Here is a 14158-nt window from a genome sequence, read left to right on the forward strand (position 1 = left end):
GTAAATAGATTCTTAACTAGTTTCCTTGTTTCCAGTTTCTCCCCTTTCCTATCTGCCACATACCTGCTGATCTTCCTATACCTGCATGTAATATATCATATGTATATATACATATATATAATTCATACATAATTTACACAGACCTGAATATCTTTCTAGTTCATAGGTCTGTTTGACCATGACCCCTTCAATGGCCCTCTATTGCTTCCAAGGCTGAAAATAAACTCATCTTCTCATTCAAGTTTTCCAGGGTCAGGATCCAACCACCTGTAAAATTAGGAGGTTGGACTAGATGATCTTAATGGTCATCTTTTAGCTCTAAATACATATACATGTGTGCATACACACACACACACACACACACACACACACACACACACACATATATATACATTAGCTCTAAATCCTATGATCCTACGTTTTCAACTATAGCATGTTTCTTCCTTTTATGTATTCAGCTGATCCCCAAACTTGTCCTGTCCTCTTCTTCATCTGTTTATTTGCATAGGCCTTTACCTTCCACCCCATCTGCCTGGAATGCACTCACTCCACATGTCTACCTGATGAAATTCTATTTTTTCAAGTTCCAGCTCAAGTGTTCCATCCCTCTTAAAATCATCCCATATTTCTCCTGCTGAAAGAGATCTTAGCTTCTTCCAATTTCTTTCCTTTGCCTTGTAATAACTTTCCTTTTCCCTGTAATGATGATGATGATGATGATGATGATGATGATGATGATGATGATGATAGCTCTGCATTTATAGTCTCAGGAAATCTGCCTGGTGCCTGAGAGATTAAATGACTTAATTAGGGTCACGCAGCCAGCATTCTCAGAGGATAGATAGTACTGTATCAGAGGTGAATTGAACCTAAGTCTTCATGACTCCAACACCAGCTTTCTATCCCCTATGCCATGTTTGCTCAAATTTTGCACTAGTGTCTAATAAAAGTTTCTTGAGTTGCTGAGTCAATCCATAAACATTTATTAAGGCAGCTAAATGTCAAAGGAGATAGAGAGCTGAGTCTAGAGTCAGGAAGACCTGAGTTCAAATCTGCCCTCAGGTACTTACTAGCTATGTGATCTTGGTCAAGTCACTTAACTTCTGTTTGCTTCAGTTTCCTCAACTATACCATGGGGATAATTGTGCAGCTCAAATGAGATAATATTTGTAAAATGCATAGGACAGTGTCTGGAACATAGTAGGTGCTATATAAATGCTTATTCTCTTCCTCCTTCCCCTTAAGCACCTCCCCGTGTGCCAGGTATGTGATAAGTGCTGGTAAGGAGCACACATATGAGAAAGCAAGACAAGGTATGTTTCTGTATGGGAAAGGAAGAGTCACTATCCAATGTCTTCTGTCCTTAAATGGAGGCTTTGTAGGTCATGGCTCCACTCTCCAATCAAAGAAACAGAAGGTACTGGTGAAGCGTGACTACCAAGTTGAATGAACTCAAGTCTAGCCACAGACTGGCTAGGGCAACATGGTTTATAGACCAACCAGTCCCCAAGTCCTTTTTCTCTAGTTGACCTCAAACTAAACAAATGAAATATAGTCTGTGTTGGCATCTAAAACTATTGGTTGGGTGGGAATTTCAGTCCCTTGCATAATGTGTTTCTTGGTTTTGCAATACCTCCTAGAATGGGCCATTTCCTTGGACTCTGGAATAAACTTCCTCTTCCTAGTCCTTTTCTATCTTGCCTTGGTCCCTGTCCCTATCAGGGAAAGATACTTCCTATCAAGACCCTAAAGGCTTTCCCTGAGTTTCAAGCCATCTTTACTTAACCTAAAATTTTCCTCTCTCACATCTTCTGAAATCTCTGTGGCTTTAGCCCCTTGAAATCTTACCTTCTCCTTCAATCTATTTATTTCTTCCTATTTCTATCCCATTGCCACACTAACTAGTTGGTTCCTAAGACAGCTTTAATCCTTTCCTAAAACTCAATTTCTAGCCTAGTTCATGGGATTGTAGGAATTTAGAGCTGGAGGGGACCTTAGAGATCCCTCTAGTGCAAACCTCTCATTTTAGAGATGAGGAAACTGAGGCTCAGAGAGTCAAAGTGGATTGAGTGACTGGCCTGGGGTCACACAGGTAATAAATAGCAGTCCTGAAACTTGAATGCAGTTTTTCTGACTCTCAGTCCCCAGCTCTTCCCAACATGGTAGAGTGGTATTTCAGAATAAAATTTGTTGATCAATTATTTCACCTGTTTCCGACTCTTCATGACTCCATTTGGTGTTTCTTTGGCAAAGATACTGCAGTGGCTTGCCATTTCATTTTACATGTGAAGAAACTGAGACAAACAGGGCTAAGTGACTTGCTCAGGGTCATACAACTAGTAGGTGTGTGAGGCCAGATTTGAACTGGAACTAGCAGACAGCAGGGAAAGCTTCATCAGAGAGGACAGCTCCCAACAAGACTGGCGCAAGACTGGCAACTTTATCAGCAGAAATGTACCGAGAGTTGGGCAGTGCAAATTTAAGGTGAAATGTAAAATGCCCAATTAGAATCTGCTCCGTATTCTGATGAGATTTATGTATCAGCCTACCAATTCATTATAACAGCAGTTGTAGGTTGTTACTGAATCCCTGTTTTAAGTTAGTTTGAAGTTTTGTTTTGTTCCTAAAGATTCTTATGCCTTTCTAATTTCTTCTGCTTTGTCTTCCAACGAAGGCCCTAGTAATTTTTCCAATCTTACTTCATTGGAACTGAGGGAGAAATGTGTTTAGTCACCTCTAGGCCAAAATAACTGGAAAGAATAAATAGATTACCCCCTAGGGAACAGAGGTGGTAGTTTGCAGCGCCTATCCCAGTTCCCTAGACAAAGCTGGCAGAGCTAATGGTGAAAGCTAAGGATAGGGAAGCCTAGAGTCAGCGGTGACTGCTGATTCCCGTCTGCTACAGCTTTTCCACAGAGATGAGTCTGAGATGAAGAGAGAGGAGAGGATTTAGTTACCCAGATCCTACAAAGCTGAGGCAAAGTGAAGGGGATAAGAAGTAGACTGGCTTCCTAGAGACCAGAGGAATGCTCACAATTCTTCAACACTTCTGATTCTTCTCGGTCCTTCCCAGAAGCCTCTAGCCCAGTCTATATGGGAGGGGCCCTAGAACAAAAGGCAAGCTTCTGAATTCCAAAGGAAAAGTTACTGAGGAGAGGGTGTCTGGGAGGGAAGAGGAAGGGGCACAGGGGAGGGTGGTGAGAGTCTCCTGGGAGAACAAATGCTGGGAAGGTAGTAACAACAAAAATTGAGCTGGTACCCTCAGTTAGCTAGGTGGCCCAGTGGAGAGAGCAACTGGGCTGGAGTCAGGAAGACTCATCTTCCTGAGTTCAAGTCCGGCCTCAGACACTTACTAGCTAGGTGAACCTGGACAAGTCACTTAACCCTGTTTGCCTCAGTTTCCCCATCTGTAAAATGATCTGGAGAAGGAAATGGCAAACCACTCTAGTAGCTTTGCCAAGAAAACCCCAAATGGGGTCTTGAAGAGGATTACACAACTGAACAATAGCAAGAAAAACTTACCCTCAAGGGCACAGTCTTTATTATTCCTTATATCCCCAGTGCTTAGCACAGTATACAATGCAGCTTGCATTTGATGAACAGGTGTTGGAATTAAATGGTTTGTCGCAAATTGGTTTAAGATGATAAAAGTCTGAAACAGCCAGTATTGAAGAAGCTTCAGAAAAACCAGCATGCTAGGGCAATAGAGCTGTGAATTAGTGCAACCATTCTGGAAAACTGTTTTAAATTACATGAAAAAAGGGGCAGCTAGGTGGAGCAGTGGATAGAGTACCGGCCCTGGAGTCAGGAGGACCTGAGTTCAAATCTGACCTGAGATACTTACTAGCTGTGTGACCCTAGGCAAGTTTCTTAACCCTGATTGGCTCTATGAATAAATGAACAAAATTGTACTTTTAAAAAAAGTGATTAAAGGGTTTATAACTATCCTACTGCTAGATATTTTACCCAAGAAGATCAAACACAGAAAGAAAAGTCCCATAGTTATCAAAATATTCATAGCAGCACTGTTTGGGGTAAGAAATAATTAGAAGTAAAGTAGATGACTTCTGTTGGGGAACAGCTAAATAAATTGCAGTATCTGAATGTAATAAAACATGATTGTACCATAAATATTACAAATAATTCAGAGAAGCAGTTGAAGTGTCACCCTACTATACAAAGGAAGACTTATTTGAATTGATACAGAATGAAGTAAGCAGAACCAGGAAAATGATAAACATAATGACTACAACATTGTAAATGGAAAGAGCATAAAACAAAACTGAATGCTGCATGATTATAATAACCAAATTATGCTCCAGAGACGAGGTGAACAAAATGTACCTTTCTCCTTTTTTGGAAGAAGTGAGGGACTATGGGTGTAAAATGTTGCCTAGACAGACTGACACAGTTAATATGTTGGTTTTGCTGGACTGATTTTTTTTCCCTTTCTTTTTTTAATGTTTGTTACAAGAGATTACTTATCAGATGGAGGGGAGAGAGGGATATATTTGGAAATAAAGGTGAGGTAAGAACAATATATAAATAAAAATAAGATTTTTTTTAAAAAAGAAATTACATGGGTGGATCTAGGTTGGATAGAGAAAGAAAGGTGAAGGTTTCCACCTCTGCTTAACAGTGCCCAGATCTCAGCCAGGGATTAGGGCATCTCCCACAGGGTATGACATGGATGTACAGAGAGGATTGAGGCTAGAACTGAATGAGTTGGATAATGCCCATATTCCTACTGGTGAAGGAGCCCAGAGGCTCAAGTGGGAGTCTTTGCCCAGGAGGTATATTATCTGTGTTATCTCATGCTTCTATATCCATTTGCAAAATATCCAAAACCTATTCTTGCACTGCCTAGCAGATCCTGGTAGGATGTAAGCTTTTTGAAGGGAGGACATGTTTTTTTTGTGTGTGTGTCTCTGGTGCCTTGTACAATGCCTAGCACAATTTCATCATCCCACAATGTCACATCAGTAATTGGCACTCACGTCTCATCAGTAGCCTCAGACCCTGGGACCCTTCTGATTGAAAGGCGGCTCAAAGTGCTGCTCCCCAGACCTCCCTTTAGGAGGACGCCCCGGCCAGCCATCTCTTCATTTCTCACCAGGCTGTCCTCCTTGGACTTCTCCATCATGCCACCCGTTCTTTCCCCAGCCCCTTCCTGTTGCCTTTTGTTCACTGTGTTCCCAGATCACAAGATTGTTAATCTCCAAGAGGGCAGGTACTGTGTTTCCTGAAGGCAAATTAAGTGATTCACCCAGGATCACACAGTCAGCGAGTACCAGAAGTCTTCTGGACTATGAGACCAGCCCTCTAATCTACATATCACCCTATTGCTATACCTATGTACCTAGTCACATACGTTTGGCTCTACTTCCTGATTGGGATCAACCCTGCAGCACCCAGATCACAGGCCCCCTGCTTTTTCCGTAGAATCGGGAACCTTCCCATGCCCCATCCTCTTTCTCTCTCAGTTCCAGGGGATAGCGTTCTGAGACCATAGAGAGGTGAAGGGAAAGTATAAAAGAAGGGGATGAGGACAGGTGATTCACACTGGGTTCCCTTCCCAGCCAGAAGGAAAAGGGCGGGGGGAAGAGGCTAAGAGGAAGTAGAGAGGGATTATAGAGAGCCTGAGACTTCTGGTACTCTGCACCCTAGGAGAGTCCAAAGATCACAAGCTGTGGTTTCATTTACATCTTTCATCCCCGTCCCTGAAGCCCCTGCTCCCAGTCGCTGCCAAAGGCTCCAATCTGTCATCATATCCAACTCATCAGATCTGTCTGACATACCAAGGCCCAAGAACTCCAAGAAACTAGACTCCAGGTAACACAGCTCCCCCGGGGCCATGAGGGGAAGGAGTACAGAGGACACCTGGATATTAGAAGAGAAGGAGGTTGATCATGGAGCCAGACATTTTGAGCAAGGCTATCAGTGTCCATCTTTCTGGTTTCACGGCCTGCCACTTTTGAGTGACCCCTGTGATCTGGCTCAGGATAGGGCCAAGGGCTCCCCCACCACTCTCATGGATCAAGGTCATCAAGGATCTGGATCAGATGTGGGTTATTCTTTGTCCCAAGGACTGAGATAAAGTTTCCAGGTTTGCACTGCCATTTGAATTAGCAAAGAGAGGAAGAAGAAGCTCAGTATGCCTTGAACCAAATAATACCCCAAAATAACAAAAGCACTGTGCCCCAGACACCAGGGATCCCTGGCCTTCAGCTGAAGGAGACAGCTCCACTAGGGGAACCTTAACTCTAAAAGACAAATTTGAACTGGCCCCATAGTAGGCACTACCCATTTAGCTATGGGGGACATTTCCAATCTGCTAGGCTTTGGGATGGTACATCTGGGTTCAGATTGGCTTGATGGCAAGGACTGACTATAGGTCCCTCAGACTTTTTTCTAGATGAGAGTCAAGAGAGGCCTTGGTTTATCAGGGCTGGATACTTTGAGTGGGTAAGGATTTGGGTTGGAAGACTCGTTCTTTAGTGTTTCTGTGATAAAGAGATTGAGGGAGAGGGGAAGAGAAGAAGAAGGAAGGAAGGAAGGAGAGAAGGGAGAAAGGAAGAGAGAGAGGAGAAGAAAGAAGGTGGAGGGAGTAAATGGGAGAAAGGAAAGGGAAAGGAGGAGAAAGCAGTCTGACTCCTTCTCCAGCTCTCTTCTTCCGCAATCCTTTGCCCCTTCCTCGGAGCAATCATTTCCCAGGGTTACGAGTCGATTGTCTTTTGTTCTCAAAGAGGACTAAAATGACATCATCACATTGGAATCGAGGTACTGCGTATCAGACTGCAGCTGATCAGGCCAATATGAGATCAGAAAGCTTTACCAGGTGATGAAAGAGTCCCCCATTCGCTCATCTGTTCGCAGGTTCTTGGGATCTTTATGAACACCTGTTTCATAGCTGCTGTTTTATATTTGCTTTTGGGACTCAGCCTGAGATTTTATTAGTATAGGGAACACCCAAACAGAAAGCTATAATTATTAATTATTATAATATATAATAATCAATTTATATTAATATAATGAGTTAATTATAATATTAATTAATATAATAGTATAATAAAACTCTGCCAGTGCAGATCAGCACCTACTCTACAATTTCAAGCTTTAGAGAGTTCTCTGAGGGCACTGAAAGGTTAAGTGACTTGTCCAGGGTCACACAGTCAGCAAGTAGAAGCTGAACTCGAACCCAAGTCTCTCTTACTCTAAGACTAGCCCTTTATCCATCCTAGCATCTTCCTACGTTTAGATAAAACACGCGTGATGAAGGAAGCAGGTCACTAGGGATGCCTGGCACAGAAAGCGGGAGGGAGAGGTAGGAGAAGAAGCAAGTGCTGGCCCAGAGCCCCATCTCTTCTCCCTCAAGACTTTCTAGTCATCCCAAGGTGCCTCAGGGAGGAAGGCTCACTGGAGGAGAAGGTGGAGGAGTGAGGAAAAAGGGAGCCAGTCACTCAAGCAACAGCATTTATTAAGCACCTACATTAGCTGCCTTCCATCTACTAGAGCAGGGGGCCTTCACCTCTTGGCAGCCTGGGGAAGCCTATGGAAGCCTTCTCAGAAGATTTTTAAATGTATACAATAAAATGCATGGGATTCCAAGGCACTCCAATTATAGCGAAATCCAAAAGAAATTTTAAAAATAAAAACCAAGTTCCACAGATATCAGATTCAGAAGCACTGTAACAGAAGAAAGGGGGCTCTGAGTTCCTAACAGTCTTTGGTTTGGGTTGAACAATCCAGTTTCCAAGACAAGAAATAGGGACCCTGCATTTTCCTTCCTCCACTCTTTGATTTTTAAATTACTGTGTAACAGGGGTCCAACTGCATTCAACAACTCCTAACCACCTGCATTCAGTGTGGAGTGTTTTAGATAACCACAATCACACAAATAAAGGAGGGGCCCCCATTCTAGCGTACGTTCTATACATAGATCATGTGTGAATTTTAAATCAAATAGCAAAACCTTTAACTGAGACATAATAGGAAAAATCAAGCAGCAGAATCATTCTCATCACAGGGTGCTAGACTTGGATTAGGAAGACCTGAGTTCAAATCCCATCTCAGACACTTTACCTGCTGAATGACCCTGATCAAGTCACTTAACTTCTGTTTGCCTCAGTTTCCTCATCTGTAAAATGACAGGGTGGGACTCGTTAGCCCATAAGGTCCTTTCCAGCTCTAAATCTACATTGCTATGACCACAAGTCCATACCCAAAGGGGTGCAACTCCTCCTACAGGTTCCTGAGAGATTATGATTTCATCCTCCTTTAATCTCCTAGCATATGAGGAGAAGGAATAATCTTGAAATTTAACTACCCACTAGAGAAAGAATCTTAGGGTTCAATGTCCAAGGCTTTGGTCACAGCTCTGCCTAACTTTCTCCCTTTTTCCTCACTCCTCCTCCTCCTCCAGTGAGCCTTCCTTTCTGAGGCGCCTTGGGGTGACTAGAAAGTCTTGAGGGAGAAGAGATGGGGCTCTGGGCCAGCACTTGCTTCTTCTCCTACCTCTCCCTCCCTGCTTTCTGCGCCAGGCATAAAAAGAGCTGCTAAAACACTCTGGTAGCTCGAGGGTCGTTGGAATTCTTCCAGAATTCCTGGGTTCAAGTCTACTACAGCAATCTCAGCCCACATAGCCCCTATTCTTCCTCATTCTGACTGCAGAACCAACTTGTTCTCTTCATCTCTGCTCACCCTATTCCCAGCCCTGTGCACATTCCCTTATTAAACCTCCCACCTTTCAGAAGAGTCCCTATCAATCCAAGTTATCAGATCACAGATCTAGAACAGGAAGGCACCTCAGAGGACATCTAATTCAACCCCCTCATTTTCTAGATCAGGAAATTCATTTCAGGGACTTGCCCAATGTCATACATAATTAAATATCCTAGGTGGGGTTTGAACGCATGGCATCTGGGTTCATACTTCAGAGTCCTTACCTCAGTATGCAACCTCTCTGTGCTCAGGCACACACAGCTGCTGAGACATGGGGTCCAGGGAATTTCTTTCAATGAGCAAGGTCTCTGTGCCCCAAGAATCATGGAAAACGAAGTCCAAAGACTTCTCTCCTTGTTTCTGCTTGCTCTATCTCTCAATAATGTTAGGATCTGTCAGTGATCTGACTACGATCTATCTAGAATCTTTGCCGTGCGGGCATTTCCTCAGCCAACCTAGATTGAAACTTCCCTATGACTTTGTAGATTGTCTTCAAGAATTGTTGGGGCCGAAAAAGTCACCCCCCTTTGGGTGACCTGATGATGAGCCTTTCTAAACTTAGCTAGACTGGGTCTTGGTCCATTATGGGACCTATCAGCTTGGTATGACCCAACCGAGCTTGAGCTCTGCTGGCAAGTCCTTTGAGAACTCAGGGCCACCTCTATGCCATGATGAGACCACACACCCATATTCACTCACACACACTCACTCACTCGTATCCCTGCAGGTTCTTTCCCTCTAAGAAGTCCACCACTGAATCTCCATTATCCAGATTAAAAAATAACTTCAATGCCTTAGTTCCCAAGCCTGCTGTACCCCTTCCCCAATGCTTCTGAATTTCATGACCTCCTTAGTCACAATCAGTTCCTTAATCACTGATTCTTAGATTGTAAATCTGGACTTTAGGCAGGGGTGTGCTGCAGCTAGCTTGAACTTGATCGGAAGAATCTACTGTCAAATTTTTAATGTGAGCATTTACAGCTCTGTAATGGGCAGACTGCAAGTCAGAGCTTGATTTATTGCTTTGTTTATTGTCTCTAGACTTAGGAAAGTGATGGAGAAAATGTTAATCAAGATTAAACTTAAAAGTACGTTAAGGGTGTATGCATCTATGTATGCATGTGTGTGTATATATATGGGGGTATGTATATACATATATGTATGTGTGTATAGGTATATGCATACATATGCGTATTGTGTGTATATACATGTGTGTTGAGTGTTTATGCCTTATGTGCCTGTATATACCTGTGTGTTGTGTGTTTGTGCCTTATGTGTATAGATGTGTATATACCTATGCGTATAGATGCATGTGTGTATATCTGCATGTGTATATCTACACATCTACATATTGCATGTGTGTATTTGGTAAACTATTGTTAAACAGTGCCAGCTGCACACTGTTGACTCTAGACCAAGGTTAGCGACTTAGAACTTTGATCTCTAACATATCCATCCTGGCTCCATGGTTCCTGTCCCAAATGGACTCATCAAAGGCAGCCGAAGAGTTCTTGAATGAATTTGGAAAACAAAAGGAATTCTATCCAGGAATTCCTAGGAATTCTATCTCCTTGCATTTTTGCCCTGCCACTGCCCTTGACCTCCCAGCCCCCACCCTTCACCCTTATCCTCCAGGCCTTGGCTCCTTACTTTCTGCTCTCTGGCCCATAAGAACCGAGGTGAGGGGTCCTGTGGAAAAGACACAAGGGGTAAAGGTCAGGGAGTTGAGAGGTCACAGGAGGCTTAGGGCTTCCAGGGCCTGAGCAGTAAGGCCAAGACATGATTTTTCTCTTGGTTTCAGGTTCTCACAACCAGCACAGAAGAGGAATTGTGATAATATACATCAGTAAATCCTACATGTGCCAGAGTCTCTAGGCCTGGCTTCTACCTCCCCCAAATCCCTTCCTCCCACCCAGAGCCCTACCTTTTCTTTTCCTCTTCCCAGCCATCTTTTCTGTTCCTGCTTTCTCCCTTGCACTCCTCTCCTTACTGGGCCCCTTCTGCCCTCAGGCAGCACCAGCCTGTTCCTCCATCCCCCCTATGCTCTGGCAGCTCTCCCAGTCCCCAACTCTCCCAGTTTCTAATCATGTCTCCCTTTGTATTCATTTTGGGTGCCAGGTTCAGCAGCCCTAACAACACAGTCACTGAACTACCACAAAGAAATCAAAGTAAATAATGTGAAGGTGATTATTTCCCCAAATCACAGAATCTTAGACTAGGACAAGACCACGAAAGTCATCTCTTCCAATCTGTACATTTCCACTATGCCCTATGCCTTATCCCAGTGTTCCCAGTCAGGCTTTCAATTCAATTAATCAATAAGTATTCGGTGAATACCAGGTCACAGCCCCAGGCTAAGAACTCGAGAGAAGTCCCTATCTCCACGGAGCTCACAATCCAACTGGGAAATCACACTGACAGACTAAAAGTGATTCAAGAGCAATCAAAGACTGAAAAACCAAGGGCAAGTGCAGTGGTGGAGAGAGAGATGGGGCGAATGAGAGAGACAGGAAGGGAGGGAGAGAGGGGGGAGAGGGAGAGAGAGAGAGAGAAAGAAGAGAAGAGAGAGAGAGAGAGAAGAGAAAAAAGAGAAAGACAGAGGGTGGGAAGGAGGGAGGGAGGGAGGGACGGAGAGAGAGAGAGAGAAGAGAGAGAGAGAGAGAGAGAGAGAGAGAGAGAGAGAGAGAGAGAGAGAGAGAGAGAGATGTGAGCTAGAGCAGCAACAGAAGGGCTTTCATGAAGGAATCAGAATTTGCACTGTGCCTTAACAAGTAGATCAGCTTTAAGTCAGTGTAAGGAGGAACAGTATAAACATAAGTGCAGAGATGGGAAAGAACACTGAGGTAGTGAACACTGAAGCAGGGTAGGGGCAGCTAGGTGGCACAGTGCATAGAGCCCTGGATTCAGGAGGACCTGAGCTCAAATGTGGTCTCAGACACATAACTCTCACTAGCTGTGTGACCCTGGGCAAGTCACTTAACCTATATCTGCCTCAGTTTCCTTAACTGCAAAATGGGGATAGTAATTGCACCCATATCTCAAAGTTGTTGTGCAGATAATCTTTGTAAAAGTACTTAGCACAGTGTCTGGCACATAGGCAATTAATAATATTTTTTCCCTTTCCCTAAACAATGGAAAATAAGGTTGAATAGGTGGGGTGGCAGGTCTTCTCCAGACAATGGAAGTAAAGGAGCTGAGACTTGATAAAGAAGTTGCAATGAATGTATTATACATTATAGGCTTCTAAATTGGTTAGTGATGTCTTAACAAGTTTAGGGAGATTAATTTGAAGCAAGTGTTCAGGATAAAATGAAGAAGGAGAAATCAGGAGCAAAGGGATAGATTAGGAGGCTGTTGTAATAATCTAGAGATGAGATCATGAAAGCCTGCGTGCACTAAGGTGATGGCTGTGAAAGAGTAGAGGATGGAATCAAAGAGACAAATACAAAAAAAAAAAAAGATTGGATTTGGTCACAGATTGTATATAAAGGATGAAGGAGAGGGAGGCGTCAACGATGGCGGCAGAGTTTCCAGCCCGGAAACCTGTGAGAATGGCGGTCACAGCAACAAAAGTAAACTTATTTGGGAAGTCAGTGTAGGGGTGAGTATCGTGATTATAGTTTGAACAACCAGTAGAAGGATGGGATTACAGAATCTCAGGACTCTAAAGAGATTTCTGAGATTATCTAATACGTCATAGATGAAGAAATCAAGGGCCCCAGAGGCCCTTGACCTGTGTAAAAGGTCACACAGCTAGTTAGTGGCAGAGTTGGAACAAGTATCCAAGCCTTTCCACCTTTCTCAGATATATAGAGAACTGAGTCAAGTTTATAAGAATACAAGTCACTCCCCAATTGAGAAATGCTCTATGACTAGGCAGTTCTCAGATGAAGAAATCAAAACTATCTATAATCATATGAAAAAAATGCTCTAAATCACTATGGATTAGAGAAATGCAAATTAAAGTAACTCTGAGGTACCATCTCACACCTATCAAATTGACTAGTATGACAGAAAAGGAAAATAATAACTGTTGGAGGGGCTGCAGGAAAACTGGGACATTAATGCACTGTTGATGGAGTTGTGAACTGACTCAACCATTCTGGACAGCAAGGTGGAACTATGCCCTAAAGGACATAAAATCATCCATACTCTTTGATCCAGCAATAGTACTCCTAGAGCTATAGCCCAAAGAGACTTTTTAAAAAGGGAGGGTTGATGAGGGAAGGGCCTATATGTACAAAAATATTTGTCAGCTCTTTTTGTGGTGGCAAAAAATTGGAAATTGAAGGGATGCCCATCTACTGGGGAGTGGCTGTACAAGTTGTGGTATATGATTGTCATGGAATACATGAACTGATGCAAAGTGAGGTGAGCAGAACCAGGAGAACACTGTACACAGTAACAGCAATATTGTACAGTGAAAAATTAGCAATACAATATCTAAGACAATTCCAAAGGACTCGATTAAAAAATGCTATCCACTTCCAGAGATAGAACTGATGGAATCTAAATGCATACTTTTTTAACTTTATTTTTGTTTTTGTTTTTTTGGTCTATGTTTTCTTTCACGACTTGATTGATATGAGAAATACGTTTTGCATGACTGCACATGTGTGACCTATATCAAATTGCTTGCCTTCTCATTAGGGTTGGGAGGGGGAGGGAGGAAGGGAGATAATTTGGAACTCAAAATTTTTAAAAACAAATGTTAAAAAGTTTTACATGTAGTTGGAAAAAAGTAAATTAAAGAGAAACAACCAGGACTTTTAAATGGAATTGTCTTTTCCTAGCTGAAAATGTAGTTGGGAGGTCAAAGATAGAGACGCAGTTTTGCAAGTCATCATCACAGAGCTGAGTAGTTGCAGTTCTAGTGATGGGTACACTCCCAAAAGGAACATAGAAAGGGTCTCGGCCTATGACTAGGCACAGAAATTTGAGATATTACCAGGCAGAGAGTTGAAGGAGGAGGAGAGGGACTGACAAGGAGGATAGAAAGGAGACAGCTGGTAAAATTGGAGGAAAAGTGCAAAAGTAAAATTTCAGAACAGATGAAGGAAGTTATAAATCGAATGCAAACTTCCTTGAGAACAGGCACTGGACTTTTGTTTTCCTTTTGCCCTCAGGGCATGGCATAGTGCCTTGTACCTAGTAGCAACTTAATAAATGTTTTGCTGGACTGGACAGGAAATGTCCCAGAGAGATCAAAAAGAACCAAAAATGAGAAAAGACTATTGGATTTGGCGTGAAATCTTCTGGTGCCTTTTGAGAGAGCAGTTTCCTCACTTGAGTGATGAAATCAGAGCCAGAGTGGGTCAGAAGTTACAGGAGGAGCAGGGTGGCACCACCCTGAATTGAATTGTGGGGAATGAGTGAAAATGCAGCTTTTAAGGGAGGTTTGGATAGGAAAAGAGCAGGGGAGCTGGTATTGGGAATT

The sequence above is a fragment of the Phascolarctos cinereus genome, unplaced genomic scaffold (assembly GCF_003287225.1).
Source record: "Phascolarctos cinereus isolate Bilbo 61053 unplaced genomic scaffold, phaCin_HiC Scaffold_5;HRSCAF=322, whole genome shotgun sequence".
NCBI lineage: Eukaryota > Metazoa > Chordata > Mammalia > Diprotodontia > Phascolarctidae > Phascolarctos > Phascolarctos cinereus.